Below are 9,595 nucleotides of genomic sequence, written 5' to 3'. Positions count from 1 at the left end.
AAAGTGAAATATCTGCCCCTCATTCATGCAGTCGACACTGTGAGCACCACGCCAATGCCAGTGGAAACAAACACTGCAAATGAGTCGGTCACATGGTAAGAACGACCTTGCTTTATGACTTAAGTGCTTCCCGCCTTCTCCTGTCTGATCTGCCACTTTCATCTATCAATCTAATGATGTGGCGAAGGGCCAGGTTAATCAAGCTCAATTACTTTTGCTCTCATTTGAGACCGCCAGTTATGCAGTGCTGTCCCAATTGCAGCAGGTTTAGGACTGGACAGGCTTCAGTGTCAGCGTGTTGGACGTCGTATAAAATGGAAAGAGTTTTAGGATTTATCATATCCAAAAATAACTTTTTCTGCCCAAGAAAATTAATGATTAATGTCACTACAAATGTTTGAAAGGATTGTTTCTTTAGTATCTTACTTCCTGAAGTAATAGAGAAAAAATGTAAATGGCCAAGATCACAACACATTTCATTTTTAGGGCTGTAACTAAATATTGTAATTATGCATTAATCTGACTCTTTTCTCAATTAATCATTTAATCTAGTTTATGAAATGTCAGAAAAAAGGTGACGTGAGCAGATCACAATTTCCGACAGACAAGGATGATATCTTCGATTTGCTTAATTTGTTCAACTTAAAACCCAGTGTTTATTGAATGTACACTGATATAAAACAGAGAAAAGCAGTGTTTAATAACCTGGAGCCGGAATGTTTGATATTTTCCCTTGATAACTGACTTTAACAGCTACGTCAGTGATTTAGGTTTGCACTGCCATAAGGGTTGGGGGACTCGAGACACATTAAAAAAGAATTGTCAAAGTCCAAGCAGCAGAGACTGCAATATTCTAGTATAATCTAGATAGCACAGGCCAAGCTCCAGAAAAGCAATGCATTTTATTTGCTTCTTTCATAAGACCCCCTGCACACGTAACTACATCTTTTGAACTCCACACTTAATGCTTCTCATTAAAAATCTCAAGAGTAAACCAGAGATGACCCTGATGACATCGTCATTCTCATGACTTGACAAAGCTCTTCCAGAGCCATATATTACATTATACAACTGTTCAGTAAAATTTAGTAGACGGTAAACTGACCTTCATCAAATCGGCAGCAAACTGGACGAGCGGTTTCTGCAACACCGAGCGCCACCCCCGCGTCGGCCCTTACCATTTTTTCTGGATCGTGGAACAAACCCTTCTCTGCACAGCTGTCTACGTCCCCCTGGCTGGACTACGGCAACGTGATGGAGATCAGACAGCACGGCTATGGAGCGATGCCACGGGTGGAGGAGGCGCTGGCTAGCTACCTCTCTCCCAGTATTGCCTCATCCCTCTGGACGCCAGCGCTCCCCACCAAGCCGTGTCGGATGACGTCCGATTTGGTGGGCAAGGCCTACATGGCAGCAGGTCGAGCTGGTGCTAGATGGCTGTCTTGCAGGCATACCAGGCCGATCTCCTTCGGGACTGTGACTTAGGGGGAGGTCCCTCTGAGGAGGACCTGACTGAGCTCCGTAGAGCGACAGACTCCGTGTGACCAAGGAAACGGCCCGTTCCATCGGCCGATCCATGGCGGCTTTGGTGGCTACGGAGCGCCATCTGTGGCTCAACCTCACAGGCATCCAGGTGAAGGAGAGGGCTTTTCTCCTGGATGCGCCCCTCTCGCATACTGGCCTGTTTGGCGAAGCAGTGGATGCTGTCGTTAACAGGTTCCAGCACGCCAAAACTCAGGGAGAGGTGTCTGAACGATCCCCCGCCGGTCAGGCTCCAGGACTGCGATGGCTCAGGAAAGGCGGACACAGCTTTCGTCCAGCACCTACCGCCGCAGCCAGAAGCAGAGTGTCGCTTCACGGGATCCCCCTCAACCAACCTGGGACACAAGATGGCGCTCTCGCCCACAGCCCCCCGAGAAGAGAAGACCAAGAAGGACCGTCATTCAGTCTCGGCGGGCCCGGGGGAAGAGGTCCTGAGACTTCGAGTAGGGGGACCCAACACCACCTCCCGCCGGTCAGAGAAGCCGGCTTCTACAGCCGATACTTCCTGGTTCCCAAGAAGGACGGAGGATCGCGTCCAATTTTGGATCTGCGGTCCCTGAACCAATCTCTGAGGAGATTCAGGTTCAGGATGCTTACCATCCCCGCCATCATCAGTCACATCCAATCCGAGGATTGGTTTGTCACAGTAGATCTGCAAGACGCTTATTTCCACATCTCCATCCCTCTCACAGGAACTTCCTGAGGTTCGCCTTCGGGGGCTCCAGGGCATCCGCATACTGAACTACATCAACGACTGGCTCATCCTGGCCCGGTCTCGAGAGTTAGCGGTTCGGCATCGAGATGTCGTCCTCGCCCACCTTCAGCATTTGGGGCTGTGGCTCAACGCGAAGAAGAGCGTGCTGACGCCCGCCCAACGGACTACGTTCCTAGGGGTGGTATAGGACTCAACGACGATAAGGAGCCACCTGTCTCCCGCACGCGTCAAGTCCATTTTGTCCACAGTGACCAGAGTGCAGTTAGGCCGCGCCATCACTGTAAAACACTTTCAGAGGGTGTTGGGTCTCCTGGCAGCAGCGTCCAGTATAATACCTTCCGGGCTACTACACATGAGAGCCCTGCAGTGGTGGCTAAAATCCAAGGGATTCTCCCCAAGGGGAAATCCGCTCCATCTGATACAGGCTGCGAGCGTATGCCTTCGTTCCCTTTCTGTATGGAGGAAATCTTGGTTCCTGTCCCAAGGTCCCGTGTTGGGAGCGATCTGTCGCCAAACAATTATTTCAACAGACGCCTCACTCACAGGATGGGGCGCGGTCATGGACGACCGCTTCGTGAGAGGTTCCTGGGAGGAGCATCATTTCTCTTGCCACATAAATTGCCTGGAAATGTTCAGGGCCATCCTGCACCCATGTCCAGGTTATGTCCCTAAGGTTCCGGCCAGACCGGCAGGGTCCACGGTGCTGCAGGCGTTTCTTCCCCCATCTCATGTGATGGCGGAGGACGGGAGACTTCATCTGCTCTGCCCTGTCAGAGCAGATGAAGTCTCACTCTGAGGTTACACTCTGAGGTCTTCCCGGTGGAGGAAAGCAGACCAGTTGCTGGTGTGTTTCGGGTCCCCCAAGGCTAAACACACCATCAGCAACTGGATCGTTCAGACCATTTCCCTGGCCTATCAGGTGCGCGGTTTGCCTTCACCTATGGCCATAAGGGCGCACTCTACTCGAGGCATGGCGGCTTCTAGGGCCCTCCTCGCAGGGGCGTCACTCCAGGATTTGTGTGACGCGGCTGGCTGGGCCACCCCTCACACTTTTATCCGGTTTTACAGTCTGGACCTTCCTTCTGCACCCGGCACCCGTGCGCTGTCCTCCTAGTCGTGCCGTCAGGTTCTGCATGCTGGGGGCAGGAGAGGTTTCGGCGCGGCCTAAGTGGGTATCTCGTTCCCATAGTGTCGTCACCGACGCAGTTCGAGTTCCCTCGAAGGGGAACGTCTCGGGTTACGTATGTAACCCTTGTTCCCCGAGAAGGGGAACGAGACATTGCGTCGGTCCGCCACTCCTCACCCCGCCTGGAGTGCCTTGCTTCATAGAAAGGGCTAATGTGTCTTGTGTGTCGGCATGCTTATATACCCCTCTGGTTACGCCGTCACACACTACCGTTCTAGTAACACCAATAGGATTGGAGTAGTTTCATTCCCTGCCACGCCCAGAGGCGTTCCCATAGTGTCATCATCGACGCAGTGTCTCGTTCCCCTTCTCGGGGAACAAGGGTTACATACATAACCCGAGACGTTTCAGCAATAAAGCCGGAAAAAAATTATAAAAAACAAAATGTAGCAAAGAGAACGATGTAAACATGTGGATCTGAAAGTTGAAGTCTGAAGTTAACAAAAAGCCTGTAATAGAAACTGGAGGTGTAAGAACGTAATATAAGAAAGGTTATCAGACACTTTCAAACATACAGTAATAAACTGGTTAAGGCTGCTATCACTAAAGCACCTGACAGAATTCAGTTGATACTATCCCATGTTTAACACTTCCTCCTAGACATTTAGCACAATTTAAAATTAATTTTTTGTTTGACTGGTTGCCTTGGTTATTTATTCCTCTAACTCTTTTTGAATCACCTAAAACCCAACACTCCCATCTTTATTCTTCTTCCACCTCTTCATCAGTACTCTCTTTTGTTCTCCTCCTGTTGTCCCTGGATAATAAAGCCTCATTAGTTAACTGGTGACCCTCCTAATTAGCATTTTGCTGTTACAGTCTGCGAGCAGTGAGCACCCCAAGGCCCCTATCAGCTGGCCAGATCATTAGTGAGAGGCCTGTGCCTTCCTGCCCATACATACCAAAACACACACCCCCTCTGTCCTTGAGGAAGGCGAGACGAGGGGAGCATAAGGTTCAATAAATATTGCATTGTGCTGTAGGCATACCTTGCAACAGAAACACATTGAGTTGTAAGCACTGGTGGCAGTTAACAGATGTTAGTACATCTTAAAATCGGAACGTCAGACACTGGAAACAAGAATGATTTTTCTTTGAGTTATGCAGAAATGTAAATAGTACTGTAGTATTTGAGTAAAAGCACTGTTACTTTAAAGAATTTTACTCAAGTAAAAGTAAAAATATATAAAAGTACAAAGTAGGTCAGTTAATATGTATTCTGAGTAAATGTTACTGTGTCACATTTTTTAAAAGGTAGTGAAGTGAAAATTTTACATTATACAGTATGTGATACCACTGTTAAATTATGGAACACCTTTAGGCTACAAAATAAATTGCATTAAATGCCAGCATGTACAGACTAGTGGAACAGCATCACACCAGAGCGCCCCTATGTCCAAACCAACAACAAATGTGCATTCAACTGATTATCAATTATAAATATACAGTGTTGGGCAAGTTACTCAGAAATTGTAATATATTACAAGTTACTTATTAGTCCTATTAAGTAATATTATTACTTTATTTATTACTGGGTGATAAAAGTAAGTAGTTACGTTACTATATTACTTTCCAGTGTTTCCCACAGAATGACAGTGGGGGGGGTTATTCTAACATTGGACAGGTTTGTGCTGCTGTGTTCACGAGAGAGAGAGAGAGAGAGAGAGAGAAAGAGGGAGGGAGTGAGGAGGTGCTGCATGAATATATGCTCCTCAGTACAGCTCCTTAATCAAATATGATTTTAAACATGCCTAGTAAAAAATTTGAAAATCAATATGTGGTGGTCAGTGTAGTAATTATCCAAATTATTGGCTAATTATGGGAAACACTGCATTCACTACCCCCTTCACCCCCAAACAAAGCGTCTCTCCTGACTTTAACTAACTATTACTATTACTAACTAATCATATTCGTAACAGCAGCAAGAAGTGTGTTTTTTACAAAGCATATAGCCTAGGCCTAATGTTTCCTAACACCAGCAGTTGAAATAAAACACTTTTGAAAAGCTATTTTATGCACATATAGCCTTTTTATAATAGCAGTATTCAGTATTACAAAACGTTACGTTAATGCCACTCTCTCCCGACGAGTCCAAGCATTAGTGACAGCAGCTGCTGGACTTTCTTTTTGTAAGTTTCCCGTTGCTGTGCTGCTTCAGCTAGTGATGGGCAATACCACTTAATTCCTATCTGATCCAATACCAAGTAATACCCAGGCTGGTATTGTAATTATAATGAAAATATCCTGCTCAGAACTGCCGCTTCATAACATCATCATATTATTTTGACTCAATCTCAGATGTTTAGCGAAGTTTGCGGTGTTGCCAAAGTATTTCACTGTCTTTGCACACACATCACACAGAGCAACATTATTACCTTCACAGCTAAAATACAGCCAGACGTGACTATTTCTACAGTCGGCCAGAGTCAGTATTCAATGGCGGGAAATGTAAAGAGCTGCAGTGGCTCACTTCAAAGAAGCTCCGTCACAGAGGCATAGCGCAAGCATGACTTTGACAGGCGGAAGGAGAAGTTGTTCCTATCATCAGAGTATAATTAGACCATCCTGGTGACAGTAAGATACTTATGATAAAACACACACTCACTCCAAATGACTGAGTTTAGATATCGATCCTTTTATATGAGTATTGATCCTGGAGCAGGAAACATTGGTATCAGAAATATCGATACTTTAGGATCGATCCGCACATCACTAGCTTCAGCAGATGCTTCAATAAATCAGATGTAGAAATGTTCGTGGTTGAAAGCTTTTTGCTGGTCACACAGAGTTTACACTAGACGACAATGTTCTTTGCATCTTAGACTGTGACACAATCATGGCAGCAGCTACTTCCAGCTGCGGAAAGAACGCCTCTCTCCCTCGTTCTCCTTTCTTCCTTTAGTGTTTGGCTATCAGCGGACATGAACAACAAAGTCCGGTCCAGCCGAGCTGTCGCACAGTCGTGGATTTACGTCAAGGATGGTGCGTTCAGTAACGAGTAACGCAGCGTTACTTGCATTAGTAACTAGTAATAAAATTACCGTTTTAGAAAAGCAATTAGTTACACTACTTACTGGGGAAAGTAATATTATTACTAGTAACACGTTACTGCCCAACACTGTAAATATATAACCACCTTCTACACCACAGCTTTACTAGAACTAACCAGAAAAAAAGACAAAACTCTGACAATTCAACAAAAAAATATACTATACACCAAGGGTGCAACAAGCATCACTAAGACACATGAGCCTGTAACATTTATACAGTCAACAGTAGATTAAAACATAACCAAAGAAGAAAACATAGATATAGCAATATAGACTCCACAGACTGCAGCGACAATTGCACATAAATAAGCAAAGAAACTGCAGGGTTTTAACACTCCACATATAGCGCACACACTGAACGCTATGGCAAGTGGATGGACTGCACTGGTATGTACAGCACCTTTCTAGTCTTCCGACCACTCACACTCACATTCTTGCACTGATGGCAGAGGCTCACCAGCAACAGAAACCAATCATTCATTCACACTCACTTTTTAGGGTTTAGTATCTTGCCCAAAGACACTTGGACATGCAGACGGGAGATGCCAGGAAATGAACCGACGACCTTCTGATTAGTGGGCAGCCTGCTGTACTACACAATGTAGTAGTTGCTGACATCTGTACAGTGGTTTTAGTAAATTTGTTGTTGTCACATGTCAGAATGTAACTCTGTGAGTCCTCCAACAGCTCTAGTTTCCATTTCTCTGCTCATTCATTTTCATCAACCCGTTCAAATAAAAATGACAAAATCCTATTTTATATTTGAAATGCATATTTTAAATACATGTATTGTAAAAACTGCTCATCTCTGGGAATACTGTTCTCTGACTGCTAGCCCAGGCCCGGATGCAACCACATCCCCCTGCCCGGCCAGTGAATGTTTACATTCAACAGGTATCTCTTCCAGAGCAGCTGAGTGCTCCCTTCTTTTGTTCCATTCTCACAGAGCCACTGAGAGCCACTGGCGTATCGTAGCAACACTGTCACCAGGGATGTAAATTCAGCCCGGGACTTTGAGACAGAGAGGCCTTTTGTGCGAGCGCTCTTTTGGGGGCAGGCATAAATATTTTTTGCAGTTATTTTAATACGTATTAGTGTTTTTGTTGTATACAGTGAATCAGATTATGCTGAAGACCTTTAAGAAACTTTGATGACACCTGCCTCTTCAGTTTGTATAAGCAAGGCAGCTCTGCCCTGAACAAGACCAGGTCAGGCAACCCCGAGTCAGTCAGAGGGCTAAAATACTTAAATATAGGCCTACTCAAAAACTACAATGCATTCCCATAAAACAGAGCAGTGTGTATGTGTGTGCATAAAAATCAAATCCTTCAGTTTCAGCTCAGAGTAGGCCTTTCCCTGGCTCAGCTTCCCCTGTCCTGGACCCTGACTCTACTTTTACTGATTGTACAGTTACATATGCACGAGAAGAACATCAGTAATAAATATGACTTATTAATAATAATAATAATCCATTCTCTAATTCTAAAAACACACTGCCCCTGCACCTTTCACTGTTTTGTCTGGTTCATTCTCGCTGTTTATGTTCTCGCTCCAAATGGAAAGTAAACTTCTTTGATCGGCCCTGTTAAGCCAATCAGATTTCAGCAAAAACAGTCCAAGTTACGTGACTGAAAACTATGAATATGGAGGGGGCGCTCGTACACCCCATCATAGTTTTCAGTCACGTGACATTCGCGGGGACCTGGAGGGCAAAACAACGGACAAACATAGTGGCTCATACCGCGACCCCCCTGTAGAGACGCTGCAAAAGCAGTCAAATTTTATTTGGATCACCTTTCAACTTAAGAAAAAGAAAGATATGAACAGACACTGCAAGTGTTGGGCATGTCTGATCCGTATAGCGCTACAGCATCCGCTGCCGCATTTCTACCGTTAAAAACCGCCAGGTCCCTGCCGCCGTTCAGACTGCGGTATGTTTATGTTTACCTTATGGGGAATCCCTCAACTAACACAGCTCAGGCTTGTCTCCTCCTTGATTAGTGCATCCGAAAGCACAACAACCATCTAGCATTTCCAGCAAGTCAAAGTAACAGCTTGTCGTTTGCATATTGGTTGGCAGGCAGTGGAAAATAACGTCTTTTTTGCCCTCCATGGGAGCGTTTTCCTTGGAATGTGATGTCACGTGAAAACTATGAATTGAAAGTATTGGTTTGGCCCAGTAAGACACACAGACAGCGTTCACTGCAGCAGACTGGCAGGCCGGCGCAGTTGCGGATCAGAAAGTAAAACTGAAAAATAAAGGCCCCTGACCCCTGGCCTGTACAGGCTGAAGTAGATCGCGCTACAATGGCCAGCCCTGGCTGTCACTCACTTTTCTGAGCCTCAACTTCTCTGCCCTCTCTGTTTGAGTAGGGGAACATCACATGACGGACAGGTCAAAGGCCCGATGAGACTTTTAAGCTTACAATAAAAAAAGTAGTGGTCAGTGTTTTTATTTATTGTTGCACTGAATCATCTGTCCTTAGACCGACACTTAGTTGTACCTTTTATTTAAACATATCTATATATACAGGTGTTTGTCATATAATTAGAATATCATCAAAAAGTTGATTTATTTCAGTAATTCCATTCAAAAAGTGAAACTTGTATAATGTATACATTCATTCCACACAGACTGATATATTTCAAGTGTTCATTCCTTTTAATTTTGATGATTATAACTGACAACTAATGAAACCCCCAAAATGATTATCTCAGAAAATTTGAATATTGTGAAAAGGTTCAATATTGAAGACACCTGGTGCCACACTCTAATCAGCTAATTAACTCAAAACACCTGCAAAGGCCTTTAAATGGTCTCTCAGTCTAGTTCTGTAGGCTACACAATCATGGGGAAGACTGCTGACTTGACAGCTGTCCAAAAGACGACCATTGAAACCTTGCACAAGGAGGGCAAGACACAAAAGGTCATTGCTAAAGAGGCTGGCTGTTCACAGAGCTCTGTGTCCAAGCACATTAATAGCGAGGCCAAGGGAAGAAAAAGCTGTGGTAGAAAAAAGTGTACAAGCAATAGGGATAACTGCACCCTGGAGAGGATTGTGAAACAAAACCCATTCAAAAATGTGGGGGAGATTCACAAAG

Source organism: Micropterus dolomieu, linkage group LG10, assembly GCF_021292245.1.
Source record: "Micropterus dolomieu isolate WLL.071019.BEF.003 ecotype Adirondacks linkage group LG10, ASM2129224v1, whole genome shotgun sequence".
Classification (NCBI taxonomy): Eukaryota; Metazoa; Chordata; class Actinopteri; order Centrarchiformes; family Centrarchidae; genus Micropterus; species Micropterus dolomieu.
This window is presented reverse-complemented; position numbering follows the sequence as displayed.